The sequence below is a fragment of the Lissotriton helveticus genome, chromosome 4_1, assembly GCF_964261635.1.
Source record: "Lissotriton helveticus chromosome 4_1, aLisHel1.1, whole genome shotgun sequence".
NCBI lineage: Eukaryota > Metazoa > Chordata > Amphibia > Caudata > Salamandridae > Lissotriton > Lissotriton helveticus.
The window spans coordinates 1,339,948,585-1,339,975,489 of NC_136063.1; positions in this window are offsets into that span (position 1 = coordinate 1,339,948,585).

The window sequence follows — 26,905 nt, forward strand, 5'->3', positions numbered from 1 at the left end:
AATTTTCCAGCAAACATGACTACTGAATTTAATTGATTATGCTTTGTGATATATATACTTGAGAATTTAGTTGATTTATTTAATAATATTATTTAGATAATATTTGCTGTAGACTTAATATGATTGATGATGCTATTTGGTGTTAGTATGCAATATATAGTTCACACCACATGCTTAGGATTATTATGAAACTCCTCCAATATGGCACCCATTTTAGACTGTGTTAATAGTCCTCTTTTGATTTTTATCATGCACATTTAGAAGGTGTTTGTCTCTTGAGCCAGTGAGCATGAGCAAGGCCATCTGGCCGAAATTTGTCACTGAGCTATGCTGATAATCTGTTAGCACACAGGGTGGATTTGAAATCCTGAGTGTGCGTTTGGTCATTTTTATATTCTATGCTGCTGAGAAAGAAACCAAACAACGCCGATGGGCAAGGCAGCTAAAGCGGAAATGAGTGTGGGCCACATGGTCCCCCTCCACGAGCCTTATTTGGCACTGGGGAACCTATGCCCAGTATCGTTTTTTTAAAGTTAGAGGGATAGGTAAGGGGAGCGCGCCTCATTGCACCGTGCCCTAAGCCTTAATATGCCATGGGGACCACATCTTCTAAGAACTTTTTTTAATTAAAAGGGAGGGGGGCCATGTGCCCCCCAAGCCTTGTTAGGCCCTGCGGACCCTATCCCCCAGGGCCACTATTACAATTAAAGAGGGAGGGGGGCCAATGTCCCCAGGTCCGCTATCAAGACTAACAGAGAAGGGACATGTGCTGGCCCCTTACCAAGCATTAATAAGCCCTGGGAACCCTATCCTCCAGGGCCATTTTTAAAAATAAAGGGATGAGGGTATGCAACCTCCTATTCCTAAGTCTGCATAGGCCCTGAGGACCCCATCTCCCAAGACAAATCACTAAAGTTAACGGAAGGTGGGCATGTTCCCCTCTCCCCAGCCTGATTTCTGCCCTCAGGATCCCATCCCCGCAGGCCTGTTGCATTTTTCAAGGGCGGGACTCACAGCATCCCTCCCTGGTCCGTTTTTATCCTCAGGACCCCATCTCCAGGGGGCCACTGCTGTGAAAGGAGGGTGATCTTGTGCCCACTCAGGGCACCCACCATATACTCAGTGGGGTATATGGAGGGAATCCCATGGCCTCCATGGCTTCCATGGCCACAGCCTGCTCCCCACACACAGTGGGAGCTAGCATTATTCTTGCCCAGAGGTAGCAGCTAATAATGCTGTCCTCCCTTGGGTGGGAGTAATATTGTCATCTATGCCTCTACTCACTTCAGTGCGGGCAGGGAAAAAGATAAAAAGTCTGCTCCCAGAGGGCGAGAACATTTTTAAAGCTTTCGCCTGCTGAGAGGTTTCTCTGCCCTTGCTGCTGCGAGCAGGGAAACCTCAATGTTACCTGGGTGGGCTCCCTGGGATATTGCATCAGAGCTGGACCAGGGGGATGAGGTCCTGGGGTCAATTAATGTCTCAGGAAGGTGAAGCATGGGCCCCCTCCCTTTCACTTTGCTTTTACAGGCACAAGGGTGAGACCACCCCCGGGGCCTTTAGAGGTCCGTTAAGAAATACGCCAGACGTGGGGAATGTTCTGCCTGGGGAGGGGGAACCACGGACCCCCCTCAACCTCCAAAGAATGCTGAGTCCCAGCATATGGGGTCACTAGAGCTAAATACAGCCCAAGGAGTGGTCTTGGTTCCCCCATCCCCTTCAAAAATGCTCCTGGCCCTGGGGGATGGTCATAATTTGCATTGTGCCTCCAATGGAAATGCATTTTTTGTGTTGCTAAGAACTTTAGTGCCATTTGACAAACCTCCACGGAACTTTACAAAACAGCCCTACTTTCTGAATAGTTCACACATGATAGGTTTTGAAGTGATCTGTCAGGCAGAACTGAGAAAAAGGGTGGCCCCAAAACATGTTTACACTATTTATTTTCCCAGAGGAACTTTAGACACAGCTAAAGGCTAAACCACTCGACAGATTTACACCAAATGTGGTAGAAAGTTACATCTATGGCCACAAAGTGTGTGTTTTTTTAATTTGATGTAAATCCATTCTGTAGTGCTTGTACATTTATTTCTCAAAAACTTTGTATATCTAGGGATGCGAAACCTCCATAGATCCTGACAGAGCTGAAGCTGAAATCTGATTGACTGCCCCCAGCTCAACCGGGCAGTGGTGGCAGCCATCTTACACCTGGGATCAGTCTACTGCAAGCTACAAGGAACAGAAGCTAGGGAACAGAAAACTATTGGACAAAACGTTAAAACTGCTTTAATGACCAGCAGACCTGCTCTGACAGAGGCAAAGATCTAGAGATGTAGCGACTGCACTCCAACATTGGTCTTGGCGATAAAAGGAAAACAAATGGTGACATAAGAGGGGGGTTTTGCCAATGTTCTCTCCTTCTGTCAACCCCTAAATATGCTATCTACAGATGTGTGCATGTGAATATGCCCACATAGTGTTACTTGCAACAACACAAACTAATCTCAGGCCAATTAGGTTTTCTGTTAATGTCAGTCTCCTAAAAAACAGCAATGTTCAGATGTAATCCCACAGACTGTGGACATCTGTGAAAATACTAGATTAACAACTATATTCCAGTCAACACTTGTGATGCCACTGTGCCTGCAGAGTACAACAATCATGTTGGTAATTGTGACAGTGAGATGTGCCACATCTACCTAAACCACTATATTAAGTAGTGCTGTTTTCCCAGTGTAGTCTGGCAGAACAGTATATGTTAAAGGCAGATCGCCTGTTCTCAGTTAATATTGTGCCTCATCTTCAAAGTATGTGCCACGTATTCGTCATGCACTAATAGGTGTTTGTTCACAGTTGTAATCACTCAATGTTTTCTTGTCATATCACCGAGATCTACCCACTAGGTTTGATCAGACTCTTAACAATCCCATCATGACACTTCTGGTAAGTTACAGCAAGGTGCAGCAAGACTCCATATCATGTGGTATCTCCAACCTGGGATTATCGGACACTGAAGGACTCCCTGTGTAATGACACCCTCCTCCTCATTGGAAGTCACAGTTTTGGCATCTTTTGAATATGTTGAAGCTGCAAGTGAACATTGCATTACATTGTGAAGGAGGAGAGCACCAGGGGGCATAATGAGGTCCTGTAGTTCATTCAGGCCCAGTCACAACTGTAAGATGAAATCTAGTCTCTGTAATATCTGGTGGCTATCAACTGCCTGCAAGAGCCACCAATCCCATCCCTTCCTACCAGTGGAGGTACAGGTCCCAACCTCAACCAAGTATTTAATTAATATGGCCGACTGCTGTGGACGTGGATGCCAACCACCAACACCTTGATAACAGGTCACTGATCACTTACAAGCACTGTGCTGTTACACATATACCCTCAACCCTGTTGTGCATGTGTGCAGGTTACACAAATGCATATATTCCCTACCCTAGCCACACTGCATGTCACAATAAAAGGATTGCACACAAAGTAACATGTCTTCCCTTTTGTAGTGATGTTACATCTTCTATACATTTGTAATAGGTGTGATTTCAGAAAATAAAATTATAGGCATTACTATGTATTTTCTAGACAACACTTTCACACTCACTTTAACATGTGTTCTAAAACAAGACGTATGCAAGAAACACCAAAACAAAATTCAGTTCAGGTACAGAATTTGGTTAAATACATTGGAGGGAAGAAGATGATGGGTGGAGTGAAAATGTTTTTTGTTCATGGGGTCTGGATCTGTACCTAATGTACATTTTAAAACTAACACAAAGACTATCTGAATCCAGGAAGATTTTCATAAAGGAAAGGGGTTAAAAAATATGGTGCAACTAAAAGAAGTCACAAAGGAAAGTTCCAAAGTAAATGTCTAAATTTAAAATCCTAATCCAATGACATCTTTAAAAGAAATAGAAAGTCTAAATAAAACAAAGCAACTTTCAGAAGCCAGATATAATGCTGTGCTTAAGTTGGTTAATATCTTCCTTGGCATTTTCCTCAAGTTCCAATGTTAGGTAACTAGTACCATTTCATTCTGCACTGGCATGGTGAGATGGATCTGGGCCCAACACCTCGTGAAGGGATTAGGCATAGGTGCATGAACAGGGTAGCAGAATGGGTAGGGCTGACACATCTGATAAATGGTGAAGTATGGTGGATTGGAGAGGACATGGGGTGCTTTAGTACGACAATAAGCAGTGGCCCTACCTGTGCTTACCAGTGTGCACTTCAATCAAGGCTTCAAACCCCTTTTCTATTCCATGCAAGGTGGCTTGTTTTACAGCCACCAACTGCCTCATCTTTGCAGGGTCTAGGGAGATTGCGGGTTGTACTAAGATCAGGGGGATAGCTGAGTGATAAGAGGTGATTAGAGCAACGTGTATTACTGACCACTAGTCTTCAGTTCTAAATGGAAAAGCAACGAATGTATATAAGGGTTCAGGCAGATTTGCTGTTGTGTTCCAATCCCTGGACACCACTGGCTCTATCCAGCCAGGAGGACCATCAACCTCTCTGTCCCCACAAAATGTGGTGGTATCCAACATGACTACCTTTTCTTCCTGGGTGCCTGCCTCCCTGAGATAGTGAACGTGAATTTCTTTACTTAAGAGTACTCAGACCCACTTGCTCCTCATCTTTGGTATCAGAGTTTAGTTTAGTTTATCAAAGTTTTATAAAGCGCTCGCACACCCAAGGGCTTCATGGCGCTGACCAACAGGATACTAACTCTACAGGAGAGACCTCAAGCACTAGGCCGTAGCCTGGGCAAACAACCATGTCTTTAAAAACTTCCTGAATGGAAGAAGAGCGGTGCAGGCACGAATTTCCAAGGGGAGAGAATTCCACAACTTGGGAGCAAGGGTGGCAAACCTGCAGCCACCCTTGTGCGAAAACTTGTAACGAGGAACAGTTAGGAGGATATGGGAAGCCGACCGAAGACTGCGGGAGGGGGTGTATCTGAGCAGAAGTTTCCGAATAAACTGGGGACTGCAGGTGTGTAAAGATTTGAAAACTATAGAAGCTGTTTTAAAGGTAACCCGATGTTGAACCGGTAGCCAGTGGAGTAGCCTCAAAAGGGGTCTGGCTGACTGCCATCGTGGAAGGCGATGTATGAGTCGAGCCGCCTCGTTTTGTGCCATCTGCAATCGTCTACTAAGGGTGAAAGGTAGACCAAGGTAAATGGCATTGGCATAATCTAGATGGGACAATACCAGTGCCCTTACAACCTGCGACAGAGCTGATTGAGTGAGCATCTGACTGATCTTTTTAATTTTCCGCAGTTGGAAAAAGCAGGTGGACACAACTGAGTTGTCCTGAGGTTTTAGAGAGAGCTCAGCATCAATAAATACTCCCAGGCTTTTGACTGATTTAGACGGCACAGGTGGGGGCCCCAATGTAAATGGCCAGTAATGGGGGCCCCAAGATAGATGACTATTGCCGAACAAAACCAGTTCCATCTTGCCCGGGTTTAGCTTAAGTTGATTCTCATCCATCCACTGACAGATGTGGAGCATTGTGTTCTGGAACTGAAGGATCGAATCGGGGGAGTTATCAATTGTAAAGGTGAGTTGCTGATCATTTGCGTAGTTAAAAGTGTTAACTTTAAAAGAATGAAGGGACTGGAGCAGGGGAAGCATATAGATGTTAAACAGCAAATGTGATAAGGATGAGCCCTGGGGGACTCCACAAGTGGTTTGAAGTTTGTGGGAAACAAACGGGGGTAGGCCGACCGCCTGAGTGCGGTCACAGAGAAAAGATCTGATCCAGTCATGGGCCAGGCCGCAGATGCCCACTGATCTGACACGGTCGAGAAGGATGTTGTGGTCGACCGTGTCAAACGCGGCCAACAGATCAAGCAAGACCAGCGCCTGAGGTGTCCCCAAGTCTGCATTAAGGCGCAGAGAATCCAGGACCGCTACGATGACCGACTCAGTCGAATGGGCTGGACGGAAGCCGGCCTGGGAGGGATGTAACACAGCGGACTGTTCGACGAAGTTTGAAAGGTGGGAGGTAACATGCGCTTCCAACACTTTGGCCAAATATGGAAGCAGAGATATCGGCCTGTAGTTCGAAAGAATAGAAGAGTCCGCTCCCATTTTTTTTAGAAGGGGCAGTAGGACTGCATCCTTGAAGGATTTGGGTACTATTCCTTGAAGCAAGGAGGTGTTAAGAAGACTCAACGCTGGGGTGGGGCAGGCGGTAAGTGGGTATTTGCCATCCTATGACTAAGTTCATCCTCTCTTGCCACAAATCCTTATGGCCATCCCTTCACTATATTATGTCCACTTTGAGAATGAGAGAGATAGAAAAAAACGTATTGTTTTGTAAATTACACTGTAGCTATACCAACCTTCTCAAGGGACCACGTGGCCCTTCCTGGCCTGAGAGAAAGGCCCTCACATATTTATTCAATTTAACATTCTACTATAGTAGTGGCTTCAATATGTTAACCGCTGCCCCCCCCAAATAGGTCAATGTTGAAATTTGCTGAACTGTCCTACAAGAAGCTTTTCTTATTCTTTTTGTAGACTACATGTATTTGTGATACTTGAATGTGGATGAAGTTAAAGACTTAACTCATACAAACGTACACATGTCTTTCTTATATTGCACACACATTGTGTAAAGTACACTTAGGGTGGCAATTTGATGTTTGTCAAATGCAGGATATTAGCCAAAATATTGCTCATCTTACGTCCACCCCATTTAGAGTTTAGCAGCCTCATTTACAATATTTAGACACACGGCAGCGCAACAAGCCTTCCTGCTGCGCTGCAGTGCGTCAAAATGAAAGGGCAGGAATGTGCTGTATCTATAAGATACAAAACGGGGTGGTGATGGACGGAGGCTTGTTTCCGGTCCAGGGAAGACATGGCTTGGCGGTTCGGGCTGGACTGTTCCCATGAGGCACAGGGTCAGACTGATTTGCATATAGCCATGTCTGAACTGGGGTGGCGGAGTGGGCTAAAGAACGGTGATGTATCAAACCCAGATCTTTTGACTGGGTGTGAGTGTTTGATTGGTTCAGATGCTCCGTCAGTCACCAAACCCTTTTGTACCCTATCTATAAGATACGGCGCATTCTTGTCCTTCGCCCCTGCACCGGTGTACAAACAGCAGCCCTGGCTTGAGCAGACACCCTTGCATCGTTTTGCAAGGGATGATTGTTTTTTGTGCAGTAAGGGATACCTTCATGCACAAAAACAATTGTTAGAGGCTGCATAGAAAGAGGACAAAACGAGGAGAAATAAAAATACTTCTCCTCGTTGCGTTAATCCTTTCCTGGGGAGGCATAGGATTCTGACAAATTCCCAGTTTTACAAAATGTTGTAAATCTGGGGATGTGTCAAGTTCCATGGATGTTGCGTGTGAACACCCACAGCAGCACCAATGGAGTGTTCCTTTCACAGAGTTATGCGTGAAAGGGAACCAAGGCCATTAAAAGTCATGCAGGGTGATTTTACATGGCCTTGCAAATATGCAGAAGCCCATTGCGCTGCCGGTGCGTCAATAAAAGTGACACATCAGGGGTGCAATGGGCTTGTAAATAGGACCCTCAGTATATAAACTCTCTTAGTATGGTGGATGTAACATCAGGTATGTTTTAATTTCAATGATTTTATTGAAAATTTCAGTATGACACATTTATACAGTGAGAAACATTATATGTGCTTTTGAAGGTACATCTGAATAGAAAGAAGAGCATTTGGCTGAATACAGTAGACCAAGCATGAGAAGGCATAACCGTGATGAACGTTGTTACATACAGATGTGACCGGGCATTTTGCTTGTATCTCAACAAATTCAAAAGGCCTCATTTTTACAGTGTTCAATAGGAAGAGGAAAAAGGAGAGAGAGAGAGTAGTCCCTCATGAGAAGAGGATATAGAAGAAAGGAAGAGAAGAAAAAGGAGAATAAAAAGGAAAGGAGTGTGCCACCATGAGATAGGTAGTTCAGACCATTCCAGTGTTACCCAGTATGTGTGTGTCTTGATCGGTTTCAGAAGAACTTCGTGGGTTACAAGTGGTCAGGAGAAGTGGCCATTCATGGCGGTTTATGAGTGTCAAAGTAGATATCAAGTGATTTCCACATTCTCCTTCGTGGGGGTCGCCACGGTGTGGTCAGGTATTTTTTTAACAGATGCCCCATATGAGCCAAACTCTAAATGAAAGCCTTAAATTGAAAATAATTATTTATTTTTTATTTCTTAAGTAGATGAAAAATCTGTATAAATTAATCTATCTTTGGAAGAATCATGATGCATATTCTAGCTTTCTCAAGCACATAGCTTGCACTGGCGTTTCACCCTCAACAAGGTGCAGAGCAATTGCAACTTTGGTAATCGCGAAATATTTGCATATCACAAATTAATAAATAACATTTGCTCCCTGGACTTTTAAGATGCCTTGGAGCCCTTTTTCCTTAATCAGCTGAATAATTCCCTCTTCTCTCTTTGTTTTACCCTTTCCCTAAGCAAAATTGCCAGTTAGTGATTCAAAGAAATGTATCGGTGTTTAGAACATAATGCTGGGACAATGTGAAAGACCGAGCCCGTGCAAGGTCCTACCGTAATATTTTTGCATTACAAACGTGTTATCCAGGGAAGGGAAACTTAATTTAAAAAAAGAAGGCTGCGATCCTATTTTAATATATTAAGCAAAGTCAATGAATTTTAATCCATTGTCAGTGCTGCTTACAGGTACTTTAAATAAGCTTTTAATGTTCGATTTTATTCACACTATGGGGTCGATTCCGTTCCGGTAAAAAAATCCGCCGTACGACTCGCATCCGGAGCCGTTTCCGTATGACTCGTACAGACGCCGTACGACCCGACGAGTACGATCCCGACCGGTGTACCAGGACGCGAGTCGTACGGTCCACGTCAGGTAAGGGCGATCCGTACGAAAAAGCGCACATTCACATACACACCGTACGGCGCGTACACCCCATGATCGCAGGGGTACGGCGCGTACCCCTGCGATCATGGGGTGTACACGCCGTACCCGGGGGGGCCGTTCCGTACCTGTGTCGGGGCGAACTCCGCTTTTACGGCTGTTTTCAGCTCCTGTAGGAAAAGCGTCGTACGGTGCGTACCCAACACGAATCGTACTTGCCGGGTCGGAAAAATCGGCCGCGAACCGTACAGATGTCGCGTACATTGGGTTCCGAGGAGAGTCGTACGGGGATTTCATTCGTACGGTTCCTGTACGATTCGTACGGAGTACGGCTCCTGGTACGGATCGTACTTTGTCGTTCGTACGGTGGACGTTGCAGGGTACGAATCGTACTGGAAAAACGATCCGAACAGCAATTCGGAGCGCTTTTTACCGGATCGGAATCGACCCCCCTAGTATGTATTGTCCTTTGGCGTCATATACGGCACTTATACCCTTATCTGCGCTTTTAATTCTGAAATATCATCAAAGGGTAGATTTAGGCTACATACTGACCTTTTTCATAAGGGAAAGGAACATTTGCTATAGAGAGAATGCTTCCGATGCTGAAGAAGACAATTGGAAAATCTACAAGCCTGTTAAACGCCTCAATTTAGCATTATTTGTGTTAAGCTTTTTAGCTGGTAAAGCGAAGGCATAATGCAAAAGCATCAGCGACATGTACACTGAAATTCATTCATAAGCAAATTAATTCAAATTCATCACAACATTTCTCATAATTATCAGTTAGTGCTAGGAAACATAGAATTAAAATAAGGCAAACTAGTCTTTAAAAACATTCATGTGGTCATAAGACACAATTATAATACAAGTCTAATATTACACAAAATATAAGCCTGGCTGAAAAGATTTTTTAATATATGACAGATCTCAGGGGGGGCTTCTCACCTGCTTGTGGTTATTCTGTGGCAGCGCGGATTAGCGGCAGCATCCCTGAGGCAGCGGAGGTGAAGCCCGACACCTCCAAGTGTCACCAATCTGCTGAACTACTCGTGCCGCCGCCCCGGGACTACACTCCCCGGTGGCCTCAGCGGCAACGCGACCCGGTGACATCAGCAACAGCGCCAGGAAGCGCATTTGAACAGCGCGGCACCCGGCAGGAGCGAGGGGCTTCTCACCTGCTTGTGGTTATTCTGTGGCTGCGCGGATTAGCGGCAGCATCCCTGGGGCAGCGGAGGTGAAGCCTGACACCGCCAAGAGTCACCAATCTGCTGAACTACTCGTGCCTCCGCCCCAGGACTACACTCCCCGGTGGGCTCAGCGGCGGCGTGACTCGGTGACATCAGCAACAGCGCCAGGAAGCGCATTTGAACAGCGCGGCACCCGGCAGGAGCGGGGGGCTTCTCACCTGCTTGTGGTTATTCTGTGGCAGCGCGGATTAGCGGCAGCATCCCTGGGGCACCGGAGGTGAAGCCCGACACCGCCAAGAGTCACCAATCTGCTGAACTACTCGTGCCGCCGCCCCGGGACTACACTCCCCGGTGGGCTCAGCGGCGGCGCGACCCGGTGACATCAGCAACAGCGCCAGGAAGCGCAGTTGAACTGCGCGGCACCCAACAGGAGCGGGGGGCTTCTCACCTGCTAGTGGTTATTCTGTGGCAGCGCGGATTAGCGGCAGCATTCCTGGGGCAGCGGAGGTGAAGCCCGACACCGCCAAGAGTCACCAATCTGCTGAACTACTCGTGCCGCCGCCCCGGGACTACACTCCCCGGTGGGCTCAGCGGCGGCGCAACCCGGTGACATCAGCAACAGTGCCAGGAAGGGCATTTGAACAGCGCGGCACCCGGCAGGAGCGGGGGATTTCTCACCTGCTTGAGGTTATTCTGTGGCAGCGCAGATTAGCAGCAGCATCCCTGGGGCAGCGGAGGTGAAGCCCGACACCGCCATGAGTCACCAATCTGCTGAACTACTCATGCCGCCGCCCCGGGACTACACTCCCCGGTGGGCTCAGCGGCGGCACGAACCGGTGACATAAGCAACAGCGCCAGAAAGTGCATTTGAACAACGCGGCACCCGCGTCGCGGGACGCGAACGGGACGCCGGGCTAAGCCCGGGCAAAGGGCGGGCCCTCTGTAGCCCTCAGAGGCCAGAGGAGGCTGGGCTGGGCCACCCCCCTTGGCAGGCCATTTCCACTGGATTATTTGCATTGGTATCAGGTCAGTGACAAGAGCACACTAAACTGCCCAAACATTCGTCCCACAGTAAATCTCGATTAAACTTATATTATGGGGAAAAGAACACCGGCAGTGCCTAGGCCAAAAGACGTGCATAAAATGGCAGTAACAACTTCCACCACCCCGCGGCCAAGTGTGACTGCCATTGATAAAATGCTCCAGAAGACCATTGACGTTGTCGCAACAGCCATCCAGAATACTGAAAGGCGCCTTTCGCTTCCACCAAGCTTGCCCCCTCTCTTGAATCAAGAAAACTCACTGAATTCTCTACTTGCCGCATCTTATGCAGGGCTTCCAGGCGCAGACTCTAATGAGAACTGCATATTTGTGGACACGGCCACCCATGAACATTTCATCACAGGTAGCAGGCTATCATCGACTCCCACCATGCTCAGGTCTGATACGAACATAAGTCAAGACTCTTGTGCACCATTGGCTATTAACCTGGCACATCTAGATGGCACTGGTCCATGTCCGGACCTTGATATATCAAATACTGAGAGGGACAAAAGTGACAGCATTCCTGTGTGAACCAGGGGGCAAAAAGCCAAGAGAAAATTGAAACACTTAGACACTGAGCTATCGCCAAAAAACAGAGAAACAAGGGTGGGCGCAAGCAACGTCGGAGGATTCCTGCTTCTGTAGAGCGGAGAAGGGATAATGGGGAAGATCAACATAACTAAATAGATACCCACACTACAGAAGCTAGTGTAGTGATGGGGAACGAAGGATTCTGGGGGAGGATGGAGACCTTACTGACTACCCTTTTAGGGCCAATCAACCAACAAATGCTAAATATGGATAAGAGGCTGAGAGTATTAGATGATCATGTAACAAAACTAGGCATAGGGCAGACTGTAACAAATAAATCCAATGTGGGGATATTAAGTGGAACTAAGCCCAAAAACAATGGGGTTAATATGAACACAGATGGTCACAATAAACTCACTCCCCCGACACCAATACGAAGCACAAGCAAAAATCTACCTCCAGCTAAACATGCCCCTAATTCTAATATGACTAAGGTAGTTAGTTTGGAAGGAACGGAACAAAATATTGATAAAAGCAAAAGGGTCCCAACCAGACAAACTAAGAATGATGCCCAAAATCGCCCAACAGTCCAACCTGAACAAAACATGGCAACCAACACGAGGAAGATACCTACCCGCATCAACCTACCGCCTGAATGCAGGGCGTATGTGTTGGTTTTAGTCAATGTGCCCAAACTAAGGAAGGACCAAGAGGAAAACCCCATTACCCTCAAAAATAGGATCCTCCATTGGTTATCCGTAAATTGCAATTTCCCAATGGAATGAGCAAGGGAGATTATCCAAGCACAAAGAGTGGGGTGGGTGGGCCCGTTGAGAAAAAAGTTTGAGGGGGATTGCATAATTATAAATTTCAGGTCCCCTCAATGGGCTCAAAAAACCCTTGCTAATGCCCCACTGCCTTCACCTTGGGAATTTAATACGACTTTGCTCCCCCTGGCTTACTTTTATAGACACCTAATAGCCCCAAACTCCAACCCCGGGAATAACCCGGCTGTGTGCTATCAGGATCCAAATCTTGGTACCAGGAATAAACTCCCATTGCACCAACTGAACCAAGATTTTAGCTTTATGAACGGCCCTGCCCAGTGTCACCAGGCCATATTTCCAGCTCACCCGATGCCACAACCATACTTTCCCATTATGCCCCAGTATAACCCTAGTGAGAGGCCATATTTAAGGACCAATCTAAACCGGAACTTGCCTCAGAACGAGCTGAGGTCCATATATAACACTCCAACCTATAACCGGTTTGAACACGCCTTCTCAAATCTAGAAGATCAGGACTGACTGGGCAATAAGGGAGGTAACATTGGATGTCAAGAAGCAAGTAATGACAATGAGGAATATTTATTACCAACGCAAGCTAACACAACCCAGGAAATAGTAGCGCACCACCATACTGTCACACCTATAGCCATACAAGAGGATGTAACTCCTACACTAACTAACTCTAAGCGGAGCATAGTTATGAGTGTTAGGAGCAAGTCAGCTATCCACCCCATCCACTGTGACTTGTCAATCCTTAGCTGGAACGTGGCGGGGTTAGAATCAAGACTGTCAGACCCACAATGGGTCCAGCTATTGGATGATAAAGACATTATTATGTTTCAGGAGACATGGGCTGTTGGGAATCTACATATAGAGGGCTACCATTGTTTTAGTGTGACAGCACCTAAGCCTGATTTTGGTCGCACATTGGGAGGCTTCTTTATTGGGATTAGGATATTGGCCGGTGGCACAATCAGAGATTTATCAAGAGGGAACCCGAACATACAGATCTTGGAATTCAAGCGAAAGACCCGGATTTATTTAATTAATTTTTACAATAACAACTTTTATTCTGTACCCAACAAAAATTTTGAAGCACTCTCCAAGAACTTACGAAATCTTGAAACGAGTTTAGAAACAGAGGAGGAGATAGGGATTTTAATCGGGGGGGATTTAATGTGAAAATCTCAAAGAATTGCTGGACTAAGGATAGAAGTCACTTAGATCAAGCTGAACGAAGGGGTATTGAATTAGCCAACATATTAACTGAGCACACTCTCAGTAATGCTATGGATACAGGTTACACTCCTAGCACATATCAGAGGCAGGGATTGCTTTTCCACTATTGACTTTATCTTCATGTCCCCCCATTTAATAGACCGCGTAACAAAATCCACAGTGACGGAAACATCGTTTGGCGATCATAACCCCCTCACAGTGACTCTGCACCTAGGCCCTGGCCAGGTATATGCTAATTTAAATGGCGCAAGAGACATTACGCCCTCGGGTAATGGTCTGCGATTACAATGGAGGGGAGTTGACAGTGGGGCAATATTGGAAAGTGTAAAAAGGGAATATCCCCAGTTAATCAACTCCTGTTTATCCATGGATGGGAACTATCACAGGATAATCGCTGACTCTGGTAAACTGTGTCTAACCATAAAAACTTCTTTGTCAGTTCCACTGCCAAAGGAAGGGAATGAGCCAAGGTGGCTTGATTCCGCCTGCTCATTAGCAAACAGGGAATTGCGCAGGGCATTAACCACCAAACCAAGGTGCATAACGGAGGTACAGGTAGCCAGGAAATTTTATAAACTTAAAATAGCTGAAAGAAAGGCTGCATTATTGAAAGAACAGTGGGAGTCGCTGGTTGGAAGTGAAAACTTGAAAAGCAGTGGCTCCTTCTGGTCAGCTGTCCCCAATCAGTTGCAATATAACCAGCAGCTCCTGGGAGGCCCATTTTTCCAAAATCTAATCCGCACCACTCGAGGTATTAACTAGCTTTGCCCCTGGACAGCTCCGCGGCTTAGAGATCGATCTCCATGAGGTGGAAATAGCTATCAAAGAGAGCCTTGGGAACAAGGCCCCAGGTCCTGATGGACTGCCCATAGATGTTATTAGTACATATGAGGATGGTCTGAGTATTGCAAATATAACATACATATATATACGATTCTAAATAGAACCACGTTCACCTTTAGAGTTGAAAACAATCAAAAGGATATCTAATTTTTCATTTCATTCATTATGGCATTTTATTCATTTATAGCCAAGATTATGAAAAACAATTTATGGTAGAAACATGTAATTGTTACATCATTACATTCCATATTCGAAATCGGTGCTCTCTGTGAAAAAGGGAAGGGTAAGTGAATGAGTGAAGGGGACAGAGTAAAGGTGTTGTGACATAATAGTTGCATCCAAGTTAAAAATGAAAAACCTCTACAACCAGACTAATGGGCAAAGGTTCCCAATTTTACATCACACATAGATTGTGAGAGTACATCTCTTATTTAGCTCCTATGGTGTGTCAAGGAAAAAAGGCGTATTTCTACGTTTCGACCCCTGATACGCAAGAAGGGCAATTCACAGCCTCATGTTGGGGTCTTCATCAGGAAGAGGAAGGAGAGCCTATAGGGTAATATGAATACACAAATCAGAATTTTACAGAGGGTGATCAGACGTGGTAACAATAATCAAGTTGGTGATGTGGGTGGTTACCTACATCAGCAAACGGTCATGGAATGTGCCGTCCGCAGGGGGGCTTCCGAATGCTCCAATGAAACTGAAATACAATGAAATAGGTGCCATCAGGGCCCTATACTTTACTGAATCAAGGGTTATATCGGGGGTGGTAAAAAGAGGGACTTACTTGGTGTGCCGGCAGAAACTGGGCACAGGTAGGTCTGTCCTCGAAGGGTATGTTGGTCTAAAAACAGAAGGGGAGGCTACTTTTAGCAAAATGTGCCGTTGTGGTGAATCAGGTACAGCACTGAGGCCAATTGAAAATTAAAAATAGGGATCAATGTTCCCACATTAGTTACCTTACAGGGTTTTGGGTCAAGGTCGCCCTGTTACTCCAAACGCGTGTTGAATCACGATGGAAATCACGGTGCCGGTTTGTTTTACTAGAAAGACAAAGCGGAACTAAATTAAGTTTACTTGGTCCGCTAGTTACAATACACTTGAGTGAGTGTGGCCGAATGTGATTGCGGGGCACCCGATCGGCTTGTTTAAACTGCACATACCTTCTGAGATAGGAACGCGCATCAGCGCTGTCACTTCCCCGGCGGCCTGCATCCGAATGAACTCGCGGTGCAGGCGCTCAATGCCAGTGAAGGCTAGATGCAAAAGGGGCTCGGCCCGCCGGTCCAATGGGATCGGGGCCTGATTCGCGCGCTCCATGAAGTTTTCTTAAAGGGATAGTATCCCCGTCTGGAGAGCAATACTGGCTAAACAGAGTCAGTTATGGGCGATCGTTTCAAAGAACAAGTGAAGTACCAGGCAGAGGCTCCGTAGGTGAGAGTGCATGGAAGTACATAGTCTCCTGTTAGGCCTGCACCGGGGCACTGGAACACAAAGTGGTGATACTGTATGTTACACCTCTCTACATTTGTAGCAGCAGTATTAGCAAGTCTAAGAACGGACAGACTACACACAAATACATTGTCTCCTGTTTGGCCTACACCCGAGCAGTGGACCCCCAGGTGGTGATACAGTATGTTACACCTCTAAGTATTTTTAGCAGCAAATTTAACATGTCTAAGACCGGACAAATTGCACATAGACGTTAATGCTTGAAAACAGCAACAAATACATTGTCTCCTGTTGGGCCTACACCCGAGCAGTGGACCCCCAGGTGGTGATACAGTATGTTACACCTCTAAGCATTTTTTAGCAGCAAATTTAACATGTCTAAGACCGGACAAAATTGCACCTAGACGTTAATGCTTGAAAACAGCAACAAATGATACACATTTCTCATAAATGTTCAGAGCATGTTATGTGTGGTGTCACGTTATTTTTACTGATAGTTATGCACATGTGTAAGTACAGGTAGAGATACAATTACCCAGGGTCTATTCGGGATTGAGTCCCGCCATCTGCGAGAAACTAGCCTCCAGTTCATTAAGTCCCTTGTCTATTGTTTGGAACTTCTGCATCCATTTGCATTCCCTTGTGTCAAGAGCGGCAGCTAGATTACCACCCCGGGGGCCGAGGGTGATTTTTTCAATTATCAACCAGCGGATGGACTCTGGTGGATGGTTTTTCTCAGTAAAGTGCTCCACCAAAGGGGCCCCTGGGGTTGTGCAGCGAATCCTGCTACAGTGCTGAAAAATGCGGTTCTTAGCTTTTTGCTGTGTCTGTCCAATGTACATGAGGTCGCATGGGCAAAAAATCGCATAAATCACTCCGCTTGTGTTACAATTGGTCAGCGATTTAAGGTCTACTGTCTGGTCGTTGTACCGTATTTGCTTGGTCTCCAAACACAACGGGCAGGCCTTACATTTTGTACATTTGAAATGGCCCAGCAGTTCAGGTAGGTTCCATAGGTTCCGAATTGTCGGTGCCGGTGGGGTTTCCAGTAGAGATCGCACCACCGAATCCCTTACGTTCCTTGATCTTTTGAAAGCGTGCATAGGAGGGTCAGGAACTTGCAAAATTTCTCCTACCAGATCCCAGTGTTGGTTCACAATTTTGCGAATGGCATTACTCTCGGTGCAGAAGGTGGTTACGCATATCATTCGCTCTTGTGTTGTTTTTCTGATCTTTGGTTCGAGTAAGGTTGCCCTGTCTTGAAACCACGCCCTTTTCCTGGATCTTTTCACTAGGCGTTTGGGATAGCCTCTGTCAGTTAGACGGGTAATCAGGTCATCAGATTCCCTGAAGAAATCTTCTTTAAAGGAACAGTTTCTCCGAAGGCGGAGGAACTGCCCGAAGGGCAGGTTGTCCCTTAAACCTCTGGTATGGTGACTGGTATATCTTAACAGGGAATTCCTTTCAGATGGTTTACGGTAAAGAGTAGTGTAGAGGTGACCTTCCTTTTCCTTGATACTGATATCCAGGAAGTCAATCGATTCTCTGTTGGATTGCATGGTGAATTTGATATCCGGCGATTGATTGTTCAGCCAGGCCAGGAAAGCATGGAGAGGTTCAACTTGGCCAGTCCATATCATGAGGACATCATCGATGTATCGATGCCATGATGTGATCATCGCTCTGTATGGATTATTGTGTGAGAGGATGGTATCCTTTTCCAATTCGGACATAAAAAGAATGGCCAAATCTGGAGCAAAGGCCGCGCCCATCGCTACTCCTTTGCTTTGTTCGTAGAAGTTATTTTGAAAAATGAAGAAATTCCTAATCATTGCAATATCCAGTAGTGCCACTATGAATTCTGTTGGCACTGGGGTAGGTTGCACACGTCCATCTAGTATTCTCCTCATACAGTCCAATGCTGGTCTCTGGGGAATGCTGGTATATAGGGAGATGATGTCCATTGTTACCAAAATCTGTTCCTCTTTGTTGAATGGCCTCTGATCAATGTAGTTGATGACTTGCGTTGTATCTCTATGATAAGTAGGGGTGGCCTCTGCTATTGGTTTTAGGAACACATCGATATACTTACAAAGAGGCTCCAGCAGAGAGCCACAACCGGAGATGATGGGTCTTCCCGGTGGTTTGGCTGGATCCTTGTGGACTTTGGGTAAAACGTAGATGGTGGGTGTTCTAGGTTGGTCTACATTTAGATATTCAAACTCTTTCTTGGAGGGAAAGCCCATCTCTAACGCCTTAGTTGTTATGGCAGTGATGTCCGTGCGTATTTCTTTAGTTGGGTCACGCCTTAAGGGTCTATAGCTTATACCATCTGATAGTTGGGATAGAATCTCCGCCTTGTAGTCCTCCACATCTAGTACCACTATGGATCCGCCCTTATCTGCTGGCTTAATCACTATCGCCTTGTTGTTCTTCAGCGATTCCAAAGCGGACCTCTCGCCACTGGTGATGTTGTGTCTCACATAGTGTTTTTGGTCAATGGTTCTGAGGACATCTCTCATGACGACGCTTTCATATGTCAAGATTTCATGAGTCACTGAGGATGCTGTGGGCATGAAGGTGGATGGTGGTCTTAGATTGGTAAAGGCTGTCATGGCTGACGTTGGTTTGTTCCTAAAGAAATACTTCAGCCTTAGTTTTCTGAAGAACCGTGTCAGTTCAGTCTGGACGTTGAATTTGTTCGGGTAAGAGGTAGGCACATAGGATAAACCTTTACAGAGAATGTTGCTTTCATTCTTGGTAAGTGTGTACTTAGATAGGTTCATGATCGGGTTGGTCCTGGTCGGCATGTTGTTTACCATCTGTAGGTCTTCCTCCTGGTGCTCCTCTCCCCGTGGTCTTCTTGTTGGAAACGCACTTGCTTGGGGGTATTGCCTTGCGGTCTCCCATTGTCCCAGTTCTGTTGGTTGTGTCCTCGGTTCGAGCGGTTGTTCCATGATCCTCCCCGGCCGCGTCCTCGCGGGGGTCTCCACTGGCTTTCCCCTAAAAAAGGCGGTTGTTGTTCGTGTGGTTGGTACCACTGATCTTGCTGTTGGTAACTAGTACTAGGAGTGGAGTGATCGTTCTCGCTGTCCCCACTGTATGATGAATCAGAGAAATTCGTATATCTTCTGTAGCCTCTGTATCCTCCCCTGCCTCGGTTGGAAAAGCGACCCTGATTGTCTTGTCTGTAATATTCAGGCTGTAGGTAAGGATAAGTCTTTTTTCGGTCGTAATATTGAATATCTTTGGCGAGTTTCTCCAATTTTTTGTTCTGGGTTTCCACGTCAAAGTCTTTCAAGCTCTTCTTCAATCTGTCAAGAGTGTCTTTTGCATCGGCAAAAGCTGAGTGGTTGGCTATCTCAGCCTTGAGGTCATCAATTTCCTTGGTTAGTTGCTCCACCTGGTCTCTGGCGGTCTCAACTCCCAGCACCATCCAGTGCCGGGAGCAGTTGTTGGCCACAAAACTGAACCCTTCTTTGAACTTGGGATTGTCAACAAAAATGGCGGGTTCGTTTCGGACTTGCAGTCCAGTGGGGATGATATTGGCCTTGAGGTAACCAGTTAGTAAATGGCCATGGAGTTTGGTACGAACCAATTTCTTCTCTAACCGCTCAAGTTTGTTGATTTTTTCGTTGAGGGAATGATCTACACTGGCATTGGTTGTGCTTAAGAAAGCAGTCCCTGTTTCACCCCCGATAAGGTTCTTAATGTAATCCTCTGTATAGGATAGGGTCTCAAGTTCCATGTTGATGTCTCCCTATCTATACACAAATGTTGATTAAATCAAAATTAATTTAATGTAAAGGAAAACCCTCGCAAGGAACACCTTGCTCTGAGAGTGTGAGTATGAAAGGGGTAGGCCCTTAAAACTCAGGACCTGGGTCCGTGGGTCAGTACATATGAGGATGGTCTGAGTATTGCAAATATAATATACATATATATACGATTCTAAATAGAACCACGTTCACCTTTAGAGTTGAAAACAATCAAAAGGATATCTAATTTTTCATTTCATTCATTATGGCATTTTATTCATTTATAGCCAAGATTATGAAAAACAATTTATGGTAGAAACATGTAATTGTTACATCATTACATTCCATATTCGAAATCGGTGCTCTCTGTGAAAAAGGGAAGGGTAAGTGAATGAGTGAAGGGGACAGAGTAAAGGTGTTGTGACATAATAGTTGCATCCAAGTTAAAAATGAAAAACCTCTACAACCAGACTAATGGGCAAAGGTTCCCAATTTTACATCACACATAGATTGTGAGAGTACATCTCTTATTTAGCTCCTATGGTGTGTCAAGGAAAAAAGGCGTATTTCTACGTTTCGACCCCTGATACGCAAGAAGGGCAATTCACAGCCTCATGTTGGGGTCTTCATCAGGAAGAGGAAGGAGAGCCTATAGGGTAATATGAATACACAAATCAGAATTTTACAGAGGGTGAGCAGACGTGGTAACAATAATCAAGTTGGTGATGTGGGTGGTTACCTACATCAGCAAACGGTCATGGAATGTGCCGTCCGCAGGGGGGCTTCCGAATGCTCCAATGAAACTGAAATACAATGAAATAGGTGCCATCAGGGTCCTATACTTTACTGAATCAAGGGTTATATCGGGGGTGGTAAAAAGAGGGACTTACTTGGTGTGCCGGCAGAAACTGGGCACAGGTAGGTCTGTCCTCGAAGGGTATGTTGGTCTAAAAACAGAAGGGGAGGCTACTTTTAGCAAAATGTGCCGTTGTGGTGAATCAGGTACAGCACTGAGGCCAATTGAAAATTAAAAATAGGGATCAATGTTCCCACATTAGTTACCTTACAGGGTTTTGGGTCAAGGTCGCCCTGTTACTCCAAACGCGTGTTGAATCACGATGGAAATCACGGTGCCGGTTTGTTTTACTAGAAAGACAAAGCGGAACTAAATTAAGTTTACTTGGTCCGCTAGTTACAATACACTTGAGTGAGTGTGGCCGAATGTGATTGCGGGGCACCCGATCGGCTTGTTTAAACTGCACATACCTTCTGAGATAGGAACGCGCATCAGCGCTGTCACTTCCCCGGCGGCCTGCATCCGAATGAACTCGCGGTGCAGGCGCTCAATGCCAGTGAAGGCTAGATGCAAAAGGGGCTCGGCCCGCCGGTCCAATGGGATCGGGGCCTGATTCGCGCGCTCCATGAAGTTTTCTTAAAGGGATAGTATCCCCGTCTGGAGAGCAATACTGGCTAAACAGAGTCAGTTATGGGCGATCGTTTCAAAGAACAAGTGAAGTACCAGGCAGAGGCTCCGTAGGTGAGAGTGCATGGAAGTACATAGTCTCCTGTTAGGCCTGCACCGGGGCACTGGAACACAAAGTGGTGATACTGTATGTTACACCTCTCTACATTTGTAGCAGCAGTATTAGCAAGTCTAAGAACGGACAGACTACACACAAATACATTGTCTCCTGTTTGGCCTACACCCGAGCAGTGGACCCCCAGGTGGTGATACAGTATGTTACACCTCTAAGTATTTTTAGCAGCAAATTTAACATGTCTAAGACCGGACAAATTGCACATAGACGTTAATGCTTGAAAACAGCAACAAATACATTGTCTCCTGTTGGGCCTACACCCGAGCAGTGGACCCCCAGGTGGTGATACAGTATGTTACACCTCTAAGCATTTTTTAGCAGCAAATTTAACATGTCTAAGACCGGACAAAATTGCACCTAGACGTTAATGCTTGAAAACAGCAACAAATGATACACATTTCTCATAAATGTTCAGAGCATGTTATGTGTGGTGTCACGTTATTTTTACTGATAGTTATGCACATGTGTAAGTACAGGTAGAGATACAATTACCCAGGGTCTATTCGGGATTGAGTCCCGCCATCTGCGAGAAACTAGCCTCCAGTTCATTAAGTCCCTTGTCTATTGTTTGGAACTTCTGCATCCATTTGCATTCCCTTGTGTCAAGAGCGGCAGCTAGATTACCACCCCGGGGGCCGAGGGTGATTTTTTCAATTATCAACCAGCGGATGGACTCTGGTGGATGGTTTTTCTCAGTAAAGTGCTCCACCAAAGGGGCCCCTGGGGTTGTGCAGCGAATCCTGCTACAGTGCTGAAAAATGCGGTTCTTAGCTTTTTGCTGTGTCTGTCCAATGTACACGAGGTCGCATGGGCAAAAAATCGCATAAATCACTCCGCTTGTGTTACAATTGGTCAGCGATTTAAGGTCTACTGTCTGGTCGTTGTACCGTATTTGCTTGGTCTCCAAACACAACGGGCAGGCCTTACATTTTGTACATTTGAAATGGCCCAGCAGTTCAGGTAGGTTCCATAGGTTCCGAATTGTCGGTGCCGGTGGGGTTTCCAGTAGAGATCGCACCACCGAATCCCTTACGTTCCTTGATCTTTTGAAAGCGTGCATAGGAGGGTCAGGAACTTGCAAAATTTCTCCTACCAGATCCCAGTGTTGGTTCACAATTTTGCGAATGGCATTACTCTCGGTGCAGAAGGTGGTTACGCATATCATTCGCTCTTGTGTTGTTTTTCTGATCTTTGGTTCAAGTAAGGTTGCCCTGTCTTGAAACCACGCCCTTTTCCTGGATCTTTTCACTAGGCGTTTGGGATAGCCTCTGTCAGTTAGACGGGTAATCAGGTCATCAGATTCCCTGAAGAAATCTTCTTTAAAGGAACAGTTTCTACCATAAATTGTTTTTCATAATCTTGGCTATAAATGAATAAAATGCCATAATGAATGAAATGAAAAATTAGATATCCTTTTGATTGTTTTCAACTCTAAAGGTGAACGTGGTTCTATTTAGAATCGTATATATATGTATATTATATTTGCAATACTCAGACCATCCTCATATGTACTGACCCACGGACCCAGGTCCTGAGTTTTAAGGGCCTACCCCTTTCATACTCACACTCTCAGAGCAAGGTGTTCCTTGCGAGGGTTTTCCTTTACATTAAATTAATTTTGATTTAATCAACATTTGTGTATAGATAGGGAGACATCAACATGGAACTTGAGACCCTATCCTATACAGAGGATTACATTAAGAACCTTATCGGGGGTGAAACAGGGACTGCTTTCTTAAGCACAACCAATGCCAGTGTAGATCATTCCCTCAACGAAAAAATCAACAAACTTGAGCGGTTAGAGAAGAAATTGGTTCGTACCAAACTCCATGGCCATTTACTAACTGGTTACCTCAAGGCCAATATCATCCCCACTGGACTGCAAGTCCGAAACGACCTCATGTACATTGGGCAGACACAGCAAAAAGCTAAGAACCGCATTTTTCAGCACTGTAGCAGGATTCGCTGCACAACCCCAGGGGCCCCTTTGGTGGAGCACTTTACTGAGAAAAACCATCCACCAGAGTCCATCCGCTGGTTGATAATTGAAAAAATCACCCTCGGCCCCCGGGGTGGTAATCTAGCTGCCGCTCTTGACACAAGGGAATGCAAATGGATGCAGAAGTTCCAAACAATAGACAAGGGACTTAATGAACTGGAGGCTAGTTTCTCGCAGATGGCGGGACTCAATCCCGAATAGACCCTGGGTAATTGTATCTCTACCTGTACTTACACATGTGCATAACTATCAGTAAAAATAACGTGACACCACACATAACATGCTCTGAACATTTATGAGAAATGTGTATCATTTTTTGCTGTTTTCAAGCATTAACGTCTAGGTGCAATTTTGTCCGGTCTTAGACATGTTAAATTTGCTGCTAAAAAATGCTTAGAGGTGTAACATACTGTATCACCACCTGGGGGTCCACTGCTCGGGTGTAGGCCCAACAGGAGACAATGTATTTGTTGCTGTTTTCAAGCATTAACGTCTATGTGCAATTTGTCCGGTCTTAGACATGTTAAATTTGCTGCTAAAAATACTTAGAGGTGTAACATACTGTATCACCACCTTGGGGTCCACTGCTCGGGTGTAGGCCAAACAGGAGACAATGTATTTGTGTGTAGTCTGTCCGTTCTTAGACTTGCTAATACTGCTGCTACAAATGTAGAGAGGTGTAACATACAGTATCACCACTTTGTGTTCCAGTGCCCCGGTGCAGGCCTAACAGGAGACTATGTACTTCCATGCACTCTCACCTACGGAGCCTCTGCCTGGTACTTCACTTGTTCTTTGAAACGATCGCCCATAACTGACTCTGTTTAGCCAGTATTGCTCTCCAGACGGGGATACTATCCCTTTAAGAAAACTTCATGGAGCGCGCGAATCAGGCCCCGATCCCATTGGACCGGCGGGCCGAGCCCCTTTTGCATCTAGCCTTCACTGGCATTGAGCGCCTGCACCGCGAGTTCATTCGGATGCAGGCCGCCGGGGAAGTGACAGCGCTGATGCGCGTTCCTATCTCAGAAGGTATGTGCAGTTTAAACAAGCCGATCGGGTGCCCCGCAATCACATTCGGCCACACTCACTCAAGTGTATTGTAACTAGCGGACCAAGTAAACTTAATTTAGTTCCGCTTTGTCTTTCTAGTAAAACAAACCGGCACCGTGATTTCCATCGTGATTCAACACGCGTTTGGAGTAACAGGGCGACCTTGACCCAAAACCCTGTAAGGTAACTAATGTGGGAACATTGATCCCTATTTTTAATTTTCAATTGGCCTCAGTGCTGTACCTGATTCACCACAACGGCACATTTTGCTAAAAGTAGCCTCCCCTTCTGTTTTTAGACCAACATACCCTTCGAGGACAGACCTACCTGTGCCCAGTTTCTGCCGGCACACCAAGTAAGTCCCTCTTTTTACCACCCCCGATATAACCCTTGATTCAGTAAAGTATAGGGCCCTGATGGCACCTATTTCATTGTATTTCAGTTTCATTGGAGCATTCGGAAGCCCCCCTGCGGACGGCACATTCCATGACCGTTTGCTGATGTAGGTAACCACCCACATCACCAACTTGATTATTGTTACCACGTCTGCTCACCCTCTGTAAAATTCTGATTTGTGTATTCATATTACCCTATAGGCTCTCCTTCCTCTTCCTGATGAAGACCCCAACATGAGGCTGTGAATTGCCCTTCTTGCGTATCAGGGGTCGAAACGTAGAAATACGCCTTTTTTCCTTGACACACCATAGGAGCTAAATAAGAGATGTACTCTCACAATCTATGTGTGATGTAAAATTGGGAACCTTTGCCCATTAGTCTGGTTGTAGAGGTTTTTCATTTTTAACTTGGATGCAACTATTATGTCACAACACCTTTACTCTGTCCCCTTCACTCATTCACTTACCCTTCCCTTTTTCACAGAGAGCACCGATTTCGAATATGGAATGTAATGATGTAACAATTACATGTTTCTACCATAAATTGTTTTTCATAATCTTGGCTATAAATGAATAAAATGCCATAATGAATGAAATGAAAAATTAGATATCCTTTTGATTGTTTTCAACTCTAAAGGTGAACGTGGTTCTATTTAGAATCGTATATATATGTATATTATATTTGCAATACTCAGACCATCCTCATATGTACTGACCCACGGACCCAGGTCCTGAGTTTTAAGGGCCTACCCCTTTCATACTCACATAGATGTTATTAAGCATAGTCCGGATCTATGGGCACCAATCCTCCTTAATGTCTTTATTAGTCTGCCAACAGTGCCCATGCCCACTACCTGGTCAACTAGCACCATAGTCCCAATTTTTAAAAAGGGCGAGAGGTCGGACCCAGTGAATTATCGTCCGATCTCCCTTTTGGACAATACCCTAAAAATCTTGGGGCGAGTCATTTATAATAGGGTGGTAGAGTGGACTGAAGATACGGGTCTATTGGACCCGTGTCAGATGGGATTCAGGAGCAAGGTGGGGACGGTTGAGCAATGCTTGAATCTAAAACTGATAATTGATAAGTATAGCGTTGCCCGATCGTCTCCTATTTACCTTGCGTTTATGGATATTTCATCCGCCTTTGATCTAGTGAATAGATCTAAACTTTGGGCAACCCTCCTATACTATGGACTGGATGAGGCTCTTGTTAACTTCCTGGCCTACCTCCACACTGATCTCAAGGCACAAGTCAGGATTGGGATGGATGGAGAAGTATCTGGACCTATCAACATTGGTAGGGGGGTAAGACAGTGGTGCGTTTTAGCACCCCTGCTGTTTATTATTTATATTAATGGTCTAACCAAAACCTTAAAACAAGTGACTAGTGATGTACCAATAATCCAGGGGAAACCATTACCATTACCAGTTTTATTATACGCAGACGACGCGGTCCTTATGGGCCGAACACCAAATGCCCTCCGCTTACTTGTTAAACGTTTTGTCCAACATATGGAGGGCTTAGATCTGCGTGTAAATTTAAAAAAATCTTTTATTATGCCATGTGGGCCCGGGAAACGAAAGCTCAACACCATACATATAGGGACAGACAAATTAGAATCTGTAACTACATTCCCATATTTAGGGCTGGTTTAAGCTGCCAACGGCTCATGGAGTGGGCATTCGGCCTACGCCATGGGCAAGTTCTCGAAAGCCACCAATTCTATTTTGAGCTTGTCTCGTCCAAAGAGAATAGGTGCCATCAGAGCTAGTTTAAAAAGTTTTAGATTACAGTGCTTACCTGTAGCTACATACGGGGCTGAGGTCTGGGGATTGGGAAAAAGCCCAAGTATCCAGCGAGAAGAAAGTCGATTTTGTAGAAATATACTGGGCGCCCCAATCTCATCTTCCGAATTTATCTGTCATGAGGAGCTAAACCTCCCCTATGTATGTGACTTTATTAGAACTAGACCAGCTCTATTCTGGATTAGGATCCGGAGGAATAACTCAGCTACTCTAACGCAAAATATTATAAAAGACTGTCTTAAATGTGACCATGGCCTGGTGATCCCCTGGCTTGCGGGAGTTTTAAAAACACTGAGTGCCTTG